Genomic DNA, 16,179 nt, shown 5'->3' with positions numbered 1-16,179 from the left:
TATTGCCGACTTTAAAAATAAACACCAAGGCAATCCTGCTTTTAATAAAAGAGTCTATCAACCTAGAATTCCATATATTCAGTCACAATATTCTTCAAAATCAACATGAAATAAAGACCTTTTCATAGCAAAGCTGAGAGGATCCATCACCAATAAACCTACACTGTGACAAATGCTAACCCAGGTTCTTCAGGCTGATGTGAAATGATACCTGTTTGAAAATTGGAAATTTGCTTCTACAGAAAGGTTTAGAAAGTGCATGAAATGGTAAAAAAAAAAGTGGGTAAATATATAATCATATTTTCCTTCATTTCTTTAAAAGATATATGTTTAATGTAAAAGTAAAAACATTATATTTTGAGAGGGTTGTAACGTGTAGTAGCAAATTAAATGACAGCAACATCGAAAACAAAGAAAAATGGATTTATAGTGTTGTAAGCATTTTACATCATATATAGAGTGGTGTTATAGTAATTTAAGATGTACTGTATTAAGTTAGGTATATATCAATATATTGTAATGTTTAGAGCAACTACTAAAGATAAAGCAAAAGGATAAAGTAAAGGATAAAAGGAGACACAAAATAAAACATCAAATACACATATATTTGACAAAGGATGTGCATTTGGGCTAAATAAATAACTCTTACAATAAATTTGTAAGTAATTTTTTTTTCCTTAAGTTGGAAACGGGGAGGCAGTCAGACAGACTCCTGCATGCGCCCAACCGGGATCCACCCGGCACGCCCACCAGGGGGTGATGCTCTGCCCCTCTGGGGCATCGCTCTGCCATAATCAGAGCCATTCTAGCACCTGAGGCAGAGGCCACAGAGCCATCCTCAGTGCCCTGGCAAACTTTGCTCCAATGGAGCTTTGGCTGCGGGAGGGGAAGAGAGAGACAGAGAGGAAGGAGAGGGGGAGGGGTGGAGAAGCAGATGGGCGCTTCTCCTGTATCCCCTGGCGGGGAATCGAACCTGGGACTCCCTCACGCCAGGCCGATGCTCTACCACTGAGCCAACCAGCCAGGGCCAATTTGTAAGTAGTTTTTGAAAAGACAAACAGCCCAATAAAAATGGGCAAAAGACTTGAATAGACATTTCACAAAAGAAGATAACAATATTCCCAACATTGTTAGTCATCAGGGAGATACAAATTAAAACCGTGAGGAGACATGTTACACACCCACTATAATAGTTAAAATTAAAAAGCCTAAAACGGCAAATATTACTGATGGCCCTCCCCTCAGTGTTCACCCAAAAGAAATAAAAACATGTCTACAAAGTAAATTGTACAAGAATGTTCATCACACATTCTTTCATAATAACCAAAAACTAAACACAACAGATATACATCAACAGGAACATGGATACATAAACTGTGGCACATTTGTACAATGGAACATAACTGAATAACAACAACAAGATTGAAGTGCTAACGCATGCAAGAACATAGATCAATCTCAAGAACAATGTGTTGAGGGGTGGGGAAAGTGAGACACAGAAAGTCCATACTGCATGATTCCTTTTATGTGAATTTCAAGAACAGAGAAACAGGTAACGCTAATTTGGGGGATAAATCAGAACAGAGGGTGACATTCTGGATGGGCGTAGAGAATCAACTTGGAAGGGACATAATGAAACTTCCTAGATTGAAAGAAATGTTCTGTATTAATTCAGATACATAAAGTTGTCAAAAATTTGTACATTTTACTGTGATTATATTTGCATGATGTAATTACATACACTTCCATAAAAATACCAAAGTACATTATCCTCTTCCTGCTGTATTTCACTGCTTGTAATTTCCCCTCAAAGCTACTTAAGGAGGAAAGTACAGAGTTGATAGCACAAGTTCTGCTCGGCTCCAAGCGTTGAATATGCTTTTCAGCTCTCAGCTGTGGTTATCCTCAAACTTGTCAAATAAGGGGACTTTCTAATCAGAAAAAAAATGATCAAATTTATGATCAATCTACCATAAGCTCACATGTTGGCAGGTGTCTGCCTACACATAAGGAACATAATAAGTATCTATATCCTGCTAATCCTAGTGGATAACCTGATATTTGTATATGACATAGAACTTGGAAGGACTCTGAAACCCTTTAATTGCAAAACACCAGATTACCATTCTTATTGAGGAATAAGAATCATATTTACGAGTAGCACCCATAGAGTTTGGAGGAAAAGGTTTTGCTTATTAATAGCCTCCCTAACAAACTGAAAAATATATTTGTAAACCTCTTACCTTTAGGCAGCTAAGGAACATGGGAGCCTGAAGCCTTCACAGTGACTTAAAAGGATTTTAAAGCTACAAGTATTCAAATAACTAAGAAATTAAACAATTAGAGTATTGTTAAAGAATTGAGCCAATCTTTGATTGCTGATGAACTAAGGACTCAGGGGCCAGGACAGAAGTAACAACAAGAAGATAGTCACATTTATGGTGAAATAGTCAAACTTCTTACAGTTTTTAGAGCAAAGTCAAAGCTCTGGGTAAGACATTGACAAAGTCAAGTGCAGGAAACCTGAGTATGTGAGAAGACCATCCACTTACTCCCATCCTTCTATAGTAGTCCTCTTTATTTGAGGGTTCACTTGCCATGGTTTCAGTTATTCACAGTCAACTGTGGTACAAAAATATTAAATAGAAAATTTCAAAATTAAATAATTTATATGTTTTAAATTGTGCACCAGAGTAATGTGATGAAATCTTGTTCCCTCCCACCTGAGAAATACATAATCCCTCTGTTCAGCATATTCACACTCTATATGCTATTCACCTGTTGGTCACTTAGTAGCTGTCTCAGTAAAAAAACTTGACTGTCCTGGTATATAAGTGTTTATGTTTAAGTAACCCTTATTTTACTTAATAATGGCCCCAAAGTACAAGAGAAGTCATGCTGGCAATTCAGATATGCCAAAGAGAAGCCGTGAAGTGCTTCTTTTAAATAAAAACTTATGGCTGTACAGGAAAAAATAGATATAGGATCTGGTACTATCCACAGTTTCAGGCAGCCACTGGGGGTCTTGGAGTGCACCCCCATGGATAAGGGGGACTACTGTATTGTTAAAACCAATGGCCAGTCCGGGCATATTTCTCAGCAATCGTGTTCAGAAGAGAATGCTAGAGAATTTTGGTGTAGACAAAAACATTTTAACATGGAAACCAAAGAATTCTCAGTGAGTGGGTGAGGGAAATTAAGCACAGAGGTTAAGAATATGGGCTAAGAGACTGTTATATTTAGGTTCAAATTTTAGGTCTGCTCTCTAACTACATAACCAGATTCAAGTTACTTAGCCTTGCTGTGTTTTGACTCTCTGATTTGCAAATTGGGAATAGTAATAATTTCACATTATTACAAATGTTTAAATTGGATGATATATATTGTTGAAGTAACTCTCTAGGCCCTAGATGGAGCTGCTTCTGAGGAGCCACTGAGCCATTTCACCTGCAGGTGTTGTAAAGTACCAAAAGGCTACAGAATTAATATTAATATTTTAGAAGGCTTGGAGAACATTTTATTAATTTGGGTTAAGGTGTGCAGAGAAATTGTGAGAATAGTCTCTGTACTGTATGATTGGCATAACCAGGATGGCTCTTGCCATTGTATTGTAAATGAAAAGGGAAGGAAAGCATAGATTCCCTGACATTCCACCACACCTGTGGGGAAAGGAGTGAATGGCTAGCCAGGTGCAGGAAGGGAAAAGCCAAAATAAACCTTTTCTTATAACTATGAGCCATTTGCGGGCATTTGTCCCCACAGAAACTACCTCTCTTATGTAAATGCATGTGGTTAATACGTCTGGCTCTGGACAGAGAGATGGCGGATGAACACTAGAAAATATAGGAAGGCCTTTTAATATATAAAGAGATATCTTTCTACCATTGTGTTGACTTATAAATTTTGTTTTCTCCAAAATGATGTATGGTTTGCAAATTGAACGTGGTCCTATCATGTTAAAGGACATATGACTATAACCAATAGCGGTAAGGGGCTCCCAATTGCAATTTTTGCTTCTGTACTTCCCACTTACAAAACTATAAAAACTAAGTAGAACAAAGGGCCAGCGCGCTCTCTGTCAGATTTCTGTCGGAGTTCCCGCCGCTTGGCCAAGCTAGACAATAAAGCAAGCTTTAATGTGTAAACGATGGACCTTGCTCCTGTCTTCCATATTTTGGGTCCCTCCGAATTTGGATTAACACTTCCACCCAGGTTCCATGTCAGCAAACAAAAACTCAGGTAACTTTCCTGTTCCTACCAAGAGTCTGCTTGACCAGAAACATGATATATCTAGTCAGCTGATCCCCAAGCACAAAGCCAATTCTGGGCCTTCTCAACCCAAGTGCAATGGGGTATGTGGCCCCAGTCTATCATATATTTTGTATTTTTCTCTTCCCTTATTTTTTATCCTATAAAGGCTTCCTTATTTCCACCCCATGCTATCGTTCTCCAAAAGGAGATGGCCCACTTCAGGACATATTAAGTAAAGTTTGTTTATATCACCTAAATTGTCTTTAATAAATTTTACCAATATATAAAGTACTTAGAATAGCTAGTTACAGAAAATAACTTTTCAGGAAATAATATGAATTGTTATGGTGTCCTTTTATGATTCTCAGAAATAACAAAAAAAAGTAATTTAAGAATAAATTTTTATCAATGTTTAGTTATTATCCCCAAGAATTTAGTTAAATTGTTGTAATTTTAATATCACATACATACCGTTGTCATATGTTTAGCTGAGAAAAATTATCCCTAGGCCATATAATAAAAGTAAACCCATCTTTTTATCTTTTATAATTACCATTCTATAGCTATTAATAAAGGAGCATTTTCTGACTCCTTAAAAAAGTCCATTGTCCTTATGTCCCACTTTTAAAGGAACTGGTAAGGACAAGAGGAAGATAGCACACACTACTGCTGTCCCTGGTCAGTCAGTTCACAACTCACCTCTGTGATCTGATTGGAGATGAAGTTAGTTTTTTCATAGCAAGGCGAATTCTAAGGATATTTTATGAGACGGTTTTGTTTTATTCCCTGGAATATGGGAGAAAGCTGGGCAGATGTCCAGGGGCTTTTTTATTCTAGCAAGTCCTGACAAATTTTAACTGTTTCGAAAGAACCTGGCGTAGGGCAGGATCCCCAGGGAACAGACTCTCGAGACTAAAATCGCACAAGAGCTTTCTTTAGGGACTGCTGTTTGGATTGGGCCAAGACAGAGGCTTACTCTGATGCATACACAACAAGACAGGTCATCTTCCTGTCTTGAAGCAGGAGCAGCAATCATCAGGTGTGGGCTGGTGCTAGAGAGGGCGCATAGTCTTGGGCAGGCAGCTATGATGGCCAAGGGCGGCTCCTGGAGTATAATCAACTATGAGTGTCAGCTGCCCACTTCCATTCGCTCGAACAGTGAGTAGGATCCCAGTGGAGTATCACTGCCTCTGCTCCATGGCCTCAGAGATTGCAAACCTCTGCCTAACACTGACCAATGACTGAATGGCCACAGCTATCGATTTACATAAATACCAAATTAAATTAAGTCATCATTTGGTGCTGTTCTTGTTGCTGCTATTTTTACCTTAACTTTGACTCTCTGGAAAATTTGAACATGAACTCCCTAAACTAAACTATGTCTTTTTTTTGTTTTCACGTGTTTCCTTCAGTGTTATTTAGAAAGGACAAGAAGGGCAATCCTACCACTGAGGGAGAATGGACCTTCATATCAGAGAGAACCTCACACTGCTGCTGTGGGCTTGACATGGCCTGTTAAGGATAAGGCTTCCTGAAGCTGAGAAACTATGATCTCACAGTTTGGATTTTGAACCAAAGCTCTGTTTGTTTATACAGCTGAGTGATTTGTGTATTGTGTGCGTGTGTTGGGGAGAGGAGGAAGGATCGAATTTACAGCCACCATGGGCAAAATATGCTGGTTTCTGCTGCTGAACTGGAATCTAACAAATACATCTTTAGATATTACAGAAGCCACAGGCTGATGTGTGGCTTGTGGGATGAAGTCTGTAAAGGTGGTCAATTAGAGTCTGAGGCGGAGAGAAATCAGAACAGAGTGTCCATCTCTGGTATGTAAGGGTGGTGCCTAAGCAGGGAGGCAGATGGTTGTTTTATTCCAGAAAACAGCTGCTTTGAAATTTCTGTGGTTAGGTTTTTGGGAGAAAGCTGATAAAGTGAAGATATAAGTGATAAAGTGAAGAAAAAAGAAAGTGGAGGAGGATTATTGAAAGAGATAAAGAATGTAAAAATAATATTTTCTCCTTATTTGGTCAATAATAACTAGATACATTATAACTAAAATCAAGAAAGAGGGTGATAGCATAGAATGAATTATTCCTTTCTACCCAATCACTGCCCTATTTGCAAACTAGTTTGGTGATGAGATGTGATGACGGTGATGATAATGATGGTGATAGAGGAAGTGAAAAAGGGGAAAGAAAAGGAGGAAGAGGAGGTAACAAAAGAGAGAAAGATGCTTTAAAACCCAAACCATAGCTGAATTAGGATGGGTGCCTCATGAGTCCATGAACTTTTTGCAAATCTCAGCTGAAAAGCTTTGAAGAAATGAAGACTCAAAGTTAAAGCATCTGGTTCAGCAGCAAAAGGATGGCAGTAAAAGTATCTGTTTCAGGTCACATCTTGGTCATTTGCTAGCTGCTTAGTTTTAGTTCCATCATTAATCTTGCCAAGCCTTATCTATGAAATGGAGCAGAAAGAGGTGACATAAAATTCAATAAATAAATATGAATGACAATGTTTTATACCAGTGGTAGTCAACCTGGTCCCTACCGCCCACTAGTGGGTGTTCCAGCTTTCATGGAGGGAGGTAGCAGAGCAACCAAAGTATAAATAAAAAGATAGATTTAACTATAGTAAGTTGTTTTATAAAGATTTATTATTCTGCCAAACTTAGCAAAAATTTGACATAACATACTTGGTAAGTAATTATTATTATATGCTTTAACTTGCTGTAACTCTGCTTTATAAATTTTATAATGTAAAGTTACTTCCCTACTTTATAAATCACCATTACTGTAGAACCGGTGGGCAGTTAGAAAATTTTATTACTAACAGAGATACAAAAGTGGGTGGTAGGTATAAAAATGTTGACTACCCCTGTTTAATACTGTACATGGTATTAAAAAAATTTAGCACCAGAATTATTTTAGAGATAATGCATTTTTATGGTTAATTCTCTAAGTAAAGAATTCTTATAATTTTTTATTTTTTCTTAGCTTTGTTGCACACCACTTGAAGAAATATTTCAAATTCCTTTCATCTCTGAGTCAGTGAGATAATTCTTTCTTAGGCACGAAGCAGTGATGAACATTCATTCAAAAAATTGAGAGATGACTGGTAAGCTTTAAAGTTTATATAAAGCAGGCATTTACTAAATTCACATTATCTTTATATTTTATGTCAACAAAACTAAACTGCCGTTAGAACTCTCTACCCAAAAGTATGTGTTTATTTTTAAAATCTGACCACCTTAATGCTCGTAATGATGACTCTATGACAATGCAAGATACTATCATCATCAGTCTGAATTGCTTTTGAAGCACCAAAAAACGATTCATTTAGAACAGTTTTATTATTGTGGCAAAATACATCTGGATTATTTCAACTCTTTTAGAACTGATTATCTGTAGACATGTGAACTCTGGTTAACCCAAAGATTCCATTCTTACTACATGAGATAGCTAGGATTTTCCTGTAGCCACTGATCACTAGAGAAAAATAGAACCCAAACTGGAAGACATATGCACATTCCCATTTGCCTTTGAGCTGAACTTTTCCTCCTCAGACTTTATCACCTGCAGCAGGTAAGTGGTCACTGTTTTGCACTCACATGTGTGGGCACACATCTTCCATACTCCTCCACCTCCCTTCTTTGCTTCTGTATTCCATATCTATTCTCTTCCAGAATGCAGTACTTATCTATTAATAGTAGTTAAGTCAAACACTTCTCAGTCCTCCTCCTCTTCCCTCTAGTCATTTGATATTTTTGGAAAAACTTTAAGAAAGACATTGTGCCTCTGCAAAGATAACTATGATGAGTATATCAAAAATAAAAGACAAACACCTTGCTTGTACAGATCCATGTAAACCAAGAATGACATCTGGATGCCACTACATAGATTCTCATTTGCTGCAAAAGGATTCCTGATTTTCCTATTGCAGAACCATAAATCAAGAGAGGCTGTTAAAACCCACCCATACTTCAGAGCAACTCTCTAGTTTAGGTCTATGCTTGGCCTGAGTGAAATGTTAAAATGTACCGAAGGTAGTCTAAAGGCTGAAATTCAGAGTAGTGGTCAGTCCCAGTCACTATTAATCACAAAAGTGTGCTTCTTTCCATGTGGAATAGATTCTTTAAAAATTCCTTTATCATTTTCAAGCTCTGTTAATTATACTCAGAATAAAAAATATCTTCTAAGATTCCAAGTAATCTGAGAGATCTATTTTTTTTTTTTTTTTGGTTTGGCTTTTTGTTTGTTTGCTTGTTTTTATTTTTCTGTAGTTGGAAACAGGGAGGCAGTAGACAGACTCCCGCATGCACCCGACCGGGATCCACCTGGCATGCCCACCAGGGGGTGATGCTCTGCCCATCCAGGGCATTGCTCTGTTGCAACCAGAGCCTTTCTAGCACCTGAGGCAGAGGCCATAGAGCCATCCCCAGCGCCCGGGCCAACTCCGCTCCAATGGAGCCTGTGGGAGGGGAAGAGAGAGAGACAGAGAGGAAGGAGAGGGGGAGGGGTGGAGAAGTAGATGGACGCCTCTCCTGTGTGCCCTGGCTGGGAATCGAACCCAGGACTCCTGCATGCCAGGCCGACGCTCTACCACTGAGCCAACCAGCCAGGGCTGAGAGATCTATTTACATGACAGCATAAAGAATGATGGATGCTCCATTTCCCTCCCAGGGTGCCATTCATTTTTAGTCAATGCCTTGTTTTGTAATGTCTGAGGACTTCAAGATGTCATCCTGAGACAGTGATCTGAACCTAATTTTGCTTTAAGAAAGATCAGGCTATTTAAGAAAGGTCAGTCTTTTAAGAAAGGCTGTTAGGTAAGGTATGATGAGGGCATGCTTGGAGTTACTCCACTTGTAATTAATGTCCCTGAAAAATTAGCACTCTAAAGCAGGAAGTTCTTCCATGCTTCTGTGCCAGTGTTTATGCTATTGCCTTGGTTTGGACTGTTCTCCTTCCTTTAATTCTCAATGCATTAAAATATTTTAATTCTTATTCAAATGCCACCTCCTCTCTGGACTTCTCCCTCATTCCCCACAACCAAAATAGTGTTTTTATCTCTATACTCTGCAATGTATCTATCCCACTATTTTGCACCTGCCTACCCATCCATCCTTTGCTGATGGTTAGTTAATTTCATATCTATGTTTCCTTTTCTCCAACAGAAATCCCTAAATGTTTCTGTGGGTCTCAGATACAATAGGACAGACTGAAGTAAGAGTTGGATTTGAACCAAATTATTTTGGTTCTGATATTTACACTATGTTTTATCCAGAAAAGATTAACTCCTCTAGTCTAGTACCTCTCTTTTGATTTCACATCCAGAAATTTCTAGGGAAACACTTTTTTTCCCCATGTCTACTGAACTTACTTTGTTCTCATGCTGAAGTGGGGATGTTGCAGAGTTCAAAAATACAAAGCCTGAGAATTGCCTGTAGCTCAGGAAATCAAACAGAGATCCCACAATACGTCTCAGAAAACCAAGGCCAGACTCTAACCCAAAAAGACACCAATTTAGTGATACTTGTTCTATTTTAGTCCCCTGACTATGACAAAGTGTCCTACACCCTGCTACCCCCACAATGAACTCCTCTTATGAGTATTGGACTTACTCCACTTTCCAAATCAACTCTTCACAAAAGCAGACCCCAATCCCATCTACAAGAAACAGCACCCAGAGAATAAACACACCACAAACAATACTTGAGTGATACAGAACATCAAAAACATAGTGCTATGCGAAAATTAGAGTGGGAAAAGGAGCAGGGAACAACTTGCCTCTGTCTTCCCCCACTCATGTCCCCAAGATTTCTACTTTTCCCAGAAAATTTCTCAAACAGCTAATTCATTTATGGTACTAAAAGTGAAGATTAAAAAAACTTTCCCATGGAATTGGTTCATGAAACATGTTATTCCTATATGTGTGTTTGCTGGCACTGTGATTATACTAAAGGCAGTGTGGGATTCAGTCAGTTCACACTGGTTTGGCAGAACTAATACCTAATTTTTTGTTGAGTTTAGCAAACTGGTTTTTAAAATGGCATTTGTAATCTGGGTTCTCTCTAAGGTGGGCACCTGAGCAGCCACCCAATGTGGAAATCACAAATTTACATTTCTTATATATTTTTAAATTTTTATTTAGAAACTTAACTTTAACAAGGTGACATTGATGAATAAGAATACATAGGTTCCAGGTAAATGTTTCTAAAGCATTATTTCTTGTGGCTGAGTAGTATTCCATTGTATACATGTACCACATCTTCTTTATCTAATCCTTCATCAAAGGACACTGGTTGTTTTCATGTCTTGGCCACCATAAATGATACAATGAACATGGGGCTGCAAAAAATTAATTCAAAATGGATTAAAAGCCTAAATATAATATCAGAAACAATAAATTAATAGAAGAAAACATAGATACTAAGCTCACAGACCGTGTCCATAGAAAACAATTTATGAATTTGACCCAAAGGCAAGGGAAGTAAAGACAAAAATAAATGAATGGGACTATATCAAACTAAAAAGCTCTGCTCAGGAAAAGAAACTGACAACAAAACAAATAGGCAGCCAATTAAATGGGAGATGATATCTGCAAACAACAGCTCTGATAAGGGGTTAATATCCAAAATATATAAAGAACTCACAAAGCTCATCAACAAACAAGCAAACAATCCAATTAAAAAATGGGGAGAGGAGGCCCTGGACAGTTGGCTCAGTGGTAGAGTGTTAGTCAGCCCAGCATGTGGAAGTCTCTGGTTTGATTCCCAGCCAGAGCACACAGGAGAAGTGCCCATCTGCTTCTCCACCCTTCCCCTTCTCCTTTCTCTCTATCTCTCTCATCCTTTCCCAGAGCCAAGGCTCCACGGGAGCAAAGTTGGCCCGGGTGCTGAGGATGGCTCCATGGCCTCCACTTCAGGTGCTAGAATGGCTCTGATTGCAATGGAGCAACACCCCAGATGGGCAGAGCATCGCCCCCTAATGGGCATGCCAGGTGGATCCCAGTCAGGCACATGCAGGAGTCTGTCTCTCTGCCTCCCCACTTCTCACTCCAGAAAAATACACACAAAAAAATGGGGAGAGGACCTGAACAGACACTTCTCCCAAGAAGACATACAAATGGCCAGCAGGTATATGAAAAGACTAGAAAGCCCGGCGGTCATACAAAATGACCACTGTTCTAGATATTATAAATTGTAATTAAAATGATTTGTGCAAAGGTGTCTGCTAATTCAAACTGAATTACCCAGGGCAGGCGGCGAGGACACCCCTTTGCTTAGTGCCCCACGGGGTTTTCCCCTTCTACTTGCTTAATTGCTTAAAGTAGAGTGCAATGAAGAAAACCACTGGAGTGGTGGATAATTCTCAATTAGTGGAACTACAATGTTTCTGTACTTGCAACATTGAGAAAATCCTTTCTTGCCACAGTCAAATCGATTAGTTTCTAACTTGAAGTTTAAGGACTGACAGTGTTCACATTTAATATTCATGTCACCAGAGGAATGCTCAAAAATTAAAGTTTCTCCATTTGAAACTGTTTTAATCCTTTTTGCGTTTCGGTCAGCATTACTCTGTCTTTTTTTTTGCATTTCTCTCCTGCCTTTGTTCAAGGGACTCATTTTGTCGAGACAGGCTTTTTTGTCTTGCATCTGAGGCAAGCCTTGTTTCTCTATGCTCATCAGTCTCATTTTGCCAAGAAAGACGCATCTGCTCTGCGACTGAAGCAAGCCTTGTCTTTCTCTGCTCAGTGGTTTCTTTTTGTCGAGAAAGCCGTTTTTGTGTAGCTTTAGCTCCTTTTCTCTCCTCTTCAGTGCTGTATTTTCTAGGAGGCATTCTTAAAAGAAATTACGTTAAGACGTAGTTTTTATGTAAAACAGATGATTGCCAATGCAAACAAATGTTCACCTTCCCCCTGACACGCTCAATTTGCATTCAGTTGAGGCAACTTCACCCCATTGGCTAGTACACTTATGCAAGCAACCAATAAGCTATCGGCGACAAACAGACACTTAAGCTGCATATAATAAAGATGCTCAACTTCACTAGCTATTTGAGAAATGCATATCAAAATTACAATGAGATACCACCTCCTCATTGTAGATTCACCTTTTGGTGTAGATACAACTGTTGGATTCACTATTATCAATAAGACAGGTAATAACAAGTGTTGGAGAGACTGTGGAGAAAAAGGAATCCTCATTCACTGCTGGTGGGATTGCAAATTAGTACAACCATTATGGAAGAAAGTATGGTGGTTCCTCAAGAAACTAAGAATAGAACTACCATATGACTCAGCAATCCCTCTACTGGGTATCTACTCTCAAATTTTGAAAACATTGGTACATAAAGACACATGCAGCCCCATGTTTATCTCAGTATTACCCTTACTCTTTTTTAATGTTCATCTGCTCAACAGTGTATTCTAAATGCCCGTAGTAATGTTCATTCCATTCATAGGTGAAAAAAATTTCAAGTGAGGACACACATCAAAAAGTAATATGGAAATACCTTAAGTAACAGTTTTATTGTTTTTGTCAGGTATTATTTAATATTTTCTCATTAGTATTTTAAAACTCTTATAATCTAGTTTTGTGTGCCTCTTTTATTGTTCTTATTTAAGCATTAAATGCATGAAATAATAAACTACCTTTTGGTATATCTTTTTTGATACTTAAAACAGTCATTAGGACAGAGAACTGGTTGTTAAATTATTTGAATCCCACCACTGTCTAAGGGTTAAGGGTGAATTTAGAGTATAATTTCAGGGCCAAGCACCACATCTGAGATGCACCTTCCCTAGATACAAAATACATTATGTTTCCTAGAATTGTTTTTAGCACTTTACACAGTTTTAACTCCTCACGTTCAATGATTTTGATCTCAAGGTAAAAGTGACCAGATGGCTAATTTGGTAACAATAAGGCAATTTTTGGACTTTTTCCATGTAGAAAATAAAAACAATCTTTTCTAATCCTGTCTACACACTCCAATTTTCTAGGCTAATGGAAAAGAGAAAAAAGCAAGGAATGAGTCAGTTCTTGAGACCATTCCAGAAAAACAAAACAAAATAAAACAAACAAACAAAAAACCCTGCTTTCATGCACAGTTTGGAATTACTCAAATACCTGTAACATGTAACCCTAAGCAAGGACCCATGGAAAAAGCACAGGGACACAGGCTCCTTTGTTACCAGCCGGCACCAGCTGTGGCTCTCTTCTGAAGAGGACAAGGCATAGAACCAGGTAAGGCTGGGTCTGGAGTGCCTGGGAGGAGAGTCTCCAGAAGAGGGTTCTTTAAGTAAACAGGGATCCTGAGGAGAGTTGTGTCATTCTGAAGGGTGATTGGGGTACACAGAATGCAGGGAATGTCAACTCTAAGGTTCACAATCTTACAGTTTACTTGTGTTTTTTGTTTTGTTTTGTTTTTTTAAGTGAGAGAGAAAAAGAGAAGGAGGGAGACAGGGAGAGAGATGAGAAGCATCAATACATAGTTGCGGCACTTTTAGTTGTTCATGGATTGCTTCTCATATGTGTCTTGATGGCAGGGAGGAGCTCCAGCCATGCCAGTGACCTAAAGCTTAAACCAGGGACTTCAGGTTTCAAGAAGCAACCTTTGGGCTCAAGCCAGTGACCATGGGATCATGTTTATGACCCCATGCACATGCTGGTGAGCCTGCATTCAAGCCAGTGAACCTGGCATTTCAAACTTGGGACCTCAGTGTCCCAGACTGATGCTCTATCCACTGTGCCACCACCAGTCAGGCCTACAGTTGACCTGTTTTAAACTTGACTTGCTTTATGTCCTACAGCTCCCTGTCCATTTCCTCCTCCTTCATAAGCTTAAGCATTTGTCTAGACCCTGCCAGAGAGAACTGAGGATGCAGGGCCACTTTCAATAGCTTCTTGTTCAGGGAGAATTTTGTCATCCTGCTAATTTCCTTTTTCTCCTGTTTTTTTATTCAGGAGAAAAACACGAAAAACATGTTTTACTTTGTCATCTTGTTGTTAGAAGTGTTTGCAACTATCAGAAGTATAAAGATCTCTCTCCTTTTAAAAGCCAGGTGAGAAAAAAACAGTTGTACTTTTCATCCAGGAAAATCAGTCAGGAGTGAATGACTTCGGAACAGTATGAGATACACAAACTGGGGTTCTGAATATCCCCTTTGAGGGCAGTTCAGAGCTAGACAAGATGGAAATGAGAGGCTAGACAACTTGAGGCTGGAGTTATAGACTGAAGGGAGACATCTTATAATTACTTAAAAATATATTTATAGCTTCCACTATATAGCAGAAGAAATTAATATTTATTTTTGAAATAGTAAATTAATACAAGATAAAAATTATTGTATCAGAAGTTAGTTCAGAAAATAGATAGCCAGGGAACTCCTACTATGATATGTGTGTGTGTATGTGTGTGTGGGGGGGGGGGGCATGAGATCAACATAGATTACTGAGATAAATTATTTATTTCAATGTCTAAGTGTTTTATGTAACCCCCCTTCCCAATCACCTTTTAACATTTACCTTCCTGGATGAGTCCATGGTTAATTAAGAGTAATAAATAGATCTGTTATAGTCAAAATCATTGATGACAATGAAGCTCTTAAGCACACATTGGAGGATAAAGGTGAGAGCAAGGCAGAGGGAGAGAGAGAGAGAGAGAGAAGGGACCGGGGAAGGAGTCTAGCAGGACCTGAGTCATCAAGCTCAGCTCATACTGCACTCCCATTTCTGAGAGCAGAACGCTTGTTACCTGGAGACACAGGCCCTCTTCTGCGATGGCTTTTTATGATCCCCATCACATTACACAGTTCTGGGAAATTAACCTCCTATTCTATGGTAATTTATCTCTCCACCATTTACAGAAAGACAGAAAAATTACCTGCTTTCTCTTGTTCTTGATCAAGATTTTCCACATCCTTGCTTAATCAAATTCAAGTCCTCTGTTTCAAAGAGAAGGAAGAAAGCTGTGAGTGTGTGTGTGTGTGTGTGTGTGTGTGTGTGTGTGTGTGTGTGTGTGTTACAATGTGAGCCCAGGTTAGACTTTGCTTTTGCAATGGAGCCCATTTTAAACTGGACACACCACAGACTAATGCCAATGTTGAGGCATCCTCTAAGGCAAATTGTGGGGTAAATGTAGAACATTTGACACCTACACTCTGTGGAGGATCAGAAATATCTGTTACAGCCTGAGACAATATCTGTAGGGTAAGGTCACTTCACAGATAAAGAGCATGGCTAAATATATACTAAAAAGATTTCAGATCACCCAAGATTAACTTAACACATTTAATGTGATTTCAATTAAAATACAAATGGAAATTTTATTATTTTTAATATTAGACTTGACAAAATTATTCTAAAATTTGCCTGGAAGAATGAACTACACAGTATCCCCCACATTTTTAAAAATAATAAGCTAAAGATGAAGGTAATAAACAAGTAGAAGAAATTCATTCAAGTCATTAAGCTATCTTATGAAACAAACAATAGTGTATCTCTACAGCCTAGGAATAAACTGACAGATAAATAGAAGAAAACATAAACTTTAAAAGCAAATGCAAAAGCATATAAAATATGGTATAGGAAAGGGGTTTATGTCAAATTATTAGAGGAATAATGGATTCTTTAGGTGCTGGCTAAATATAAAAACGAATGTTAAACTTTTTCCTTCATAACACATGCCAAATATGTTCCATACATACTCAAGAAAGAAATATGAACAACAGCACCATTTTAAAAATCTGGTAGAAAATATTATCCATATTTTTCTGATTCTGGGGCATGGAAGTTCTGACTAAGCAAATATTTAAAGGTAGAATCAATTTTGAAAACTTACTGATAGCTTTGACAACCTAAAAGGCAAATTTCTGTCAAAAATTCCATTAATAAAATTAAAAACAAATGGGCAACACACACACACA

This window comes from Saccopteryx leptura, chromosome 6, assembly GCF_036850995.1.
Source record: "Saccopteryx leptura isolate mSacLep1 chromosome 6, mSacLep1_pri_phased_curated, whole genome shotgun sequence".
In the NCBI taxonomy this organism is placed as follows: domain Eukaryota; kingdom Metazoa; phylum Chordata; class Mammalia; order Chiroptera; family Emballonuridae; genus Saccopteryx; species Saccopteryx leptura.
Note: the sequence above shows the minus strand (reverse complement) of the source record.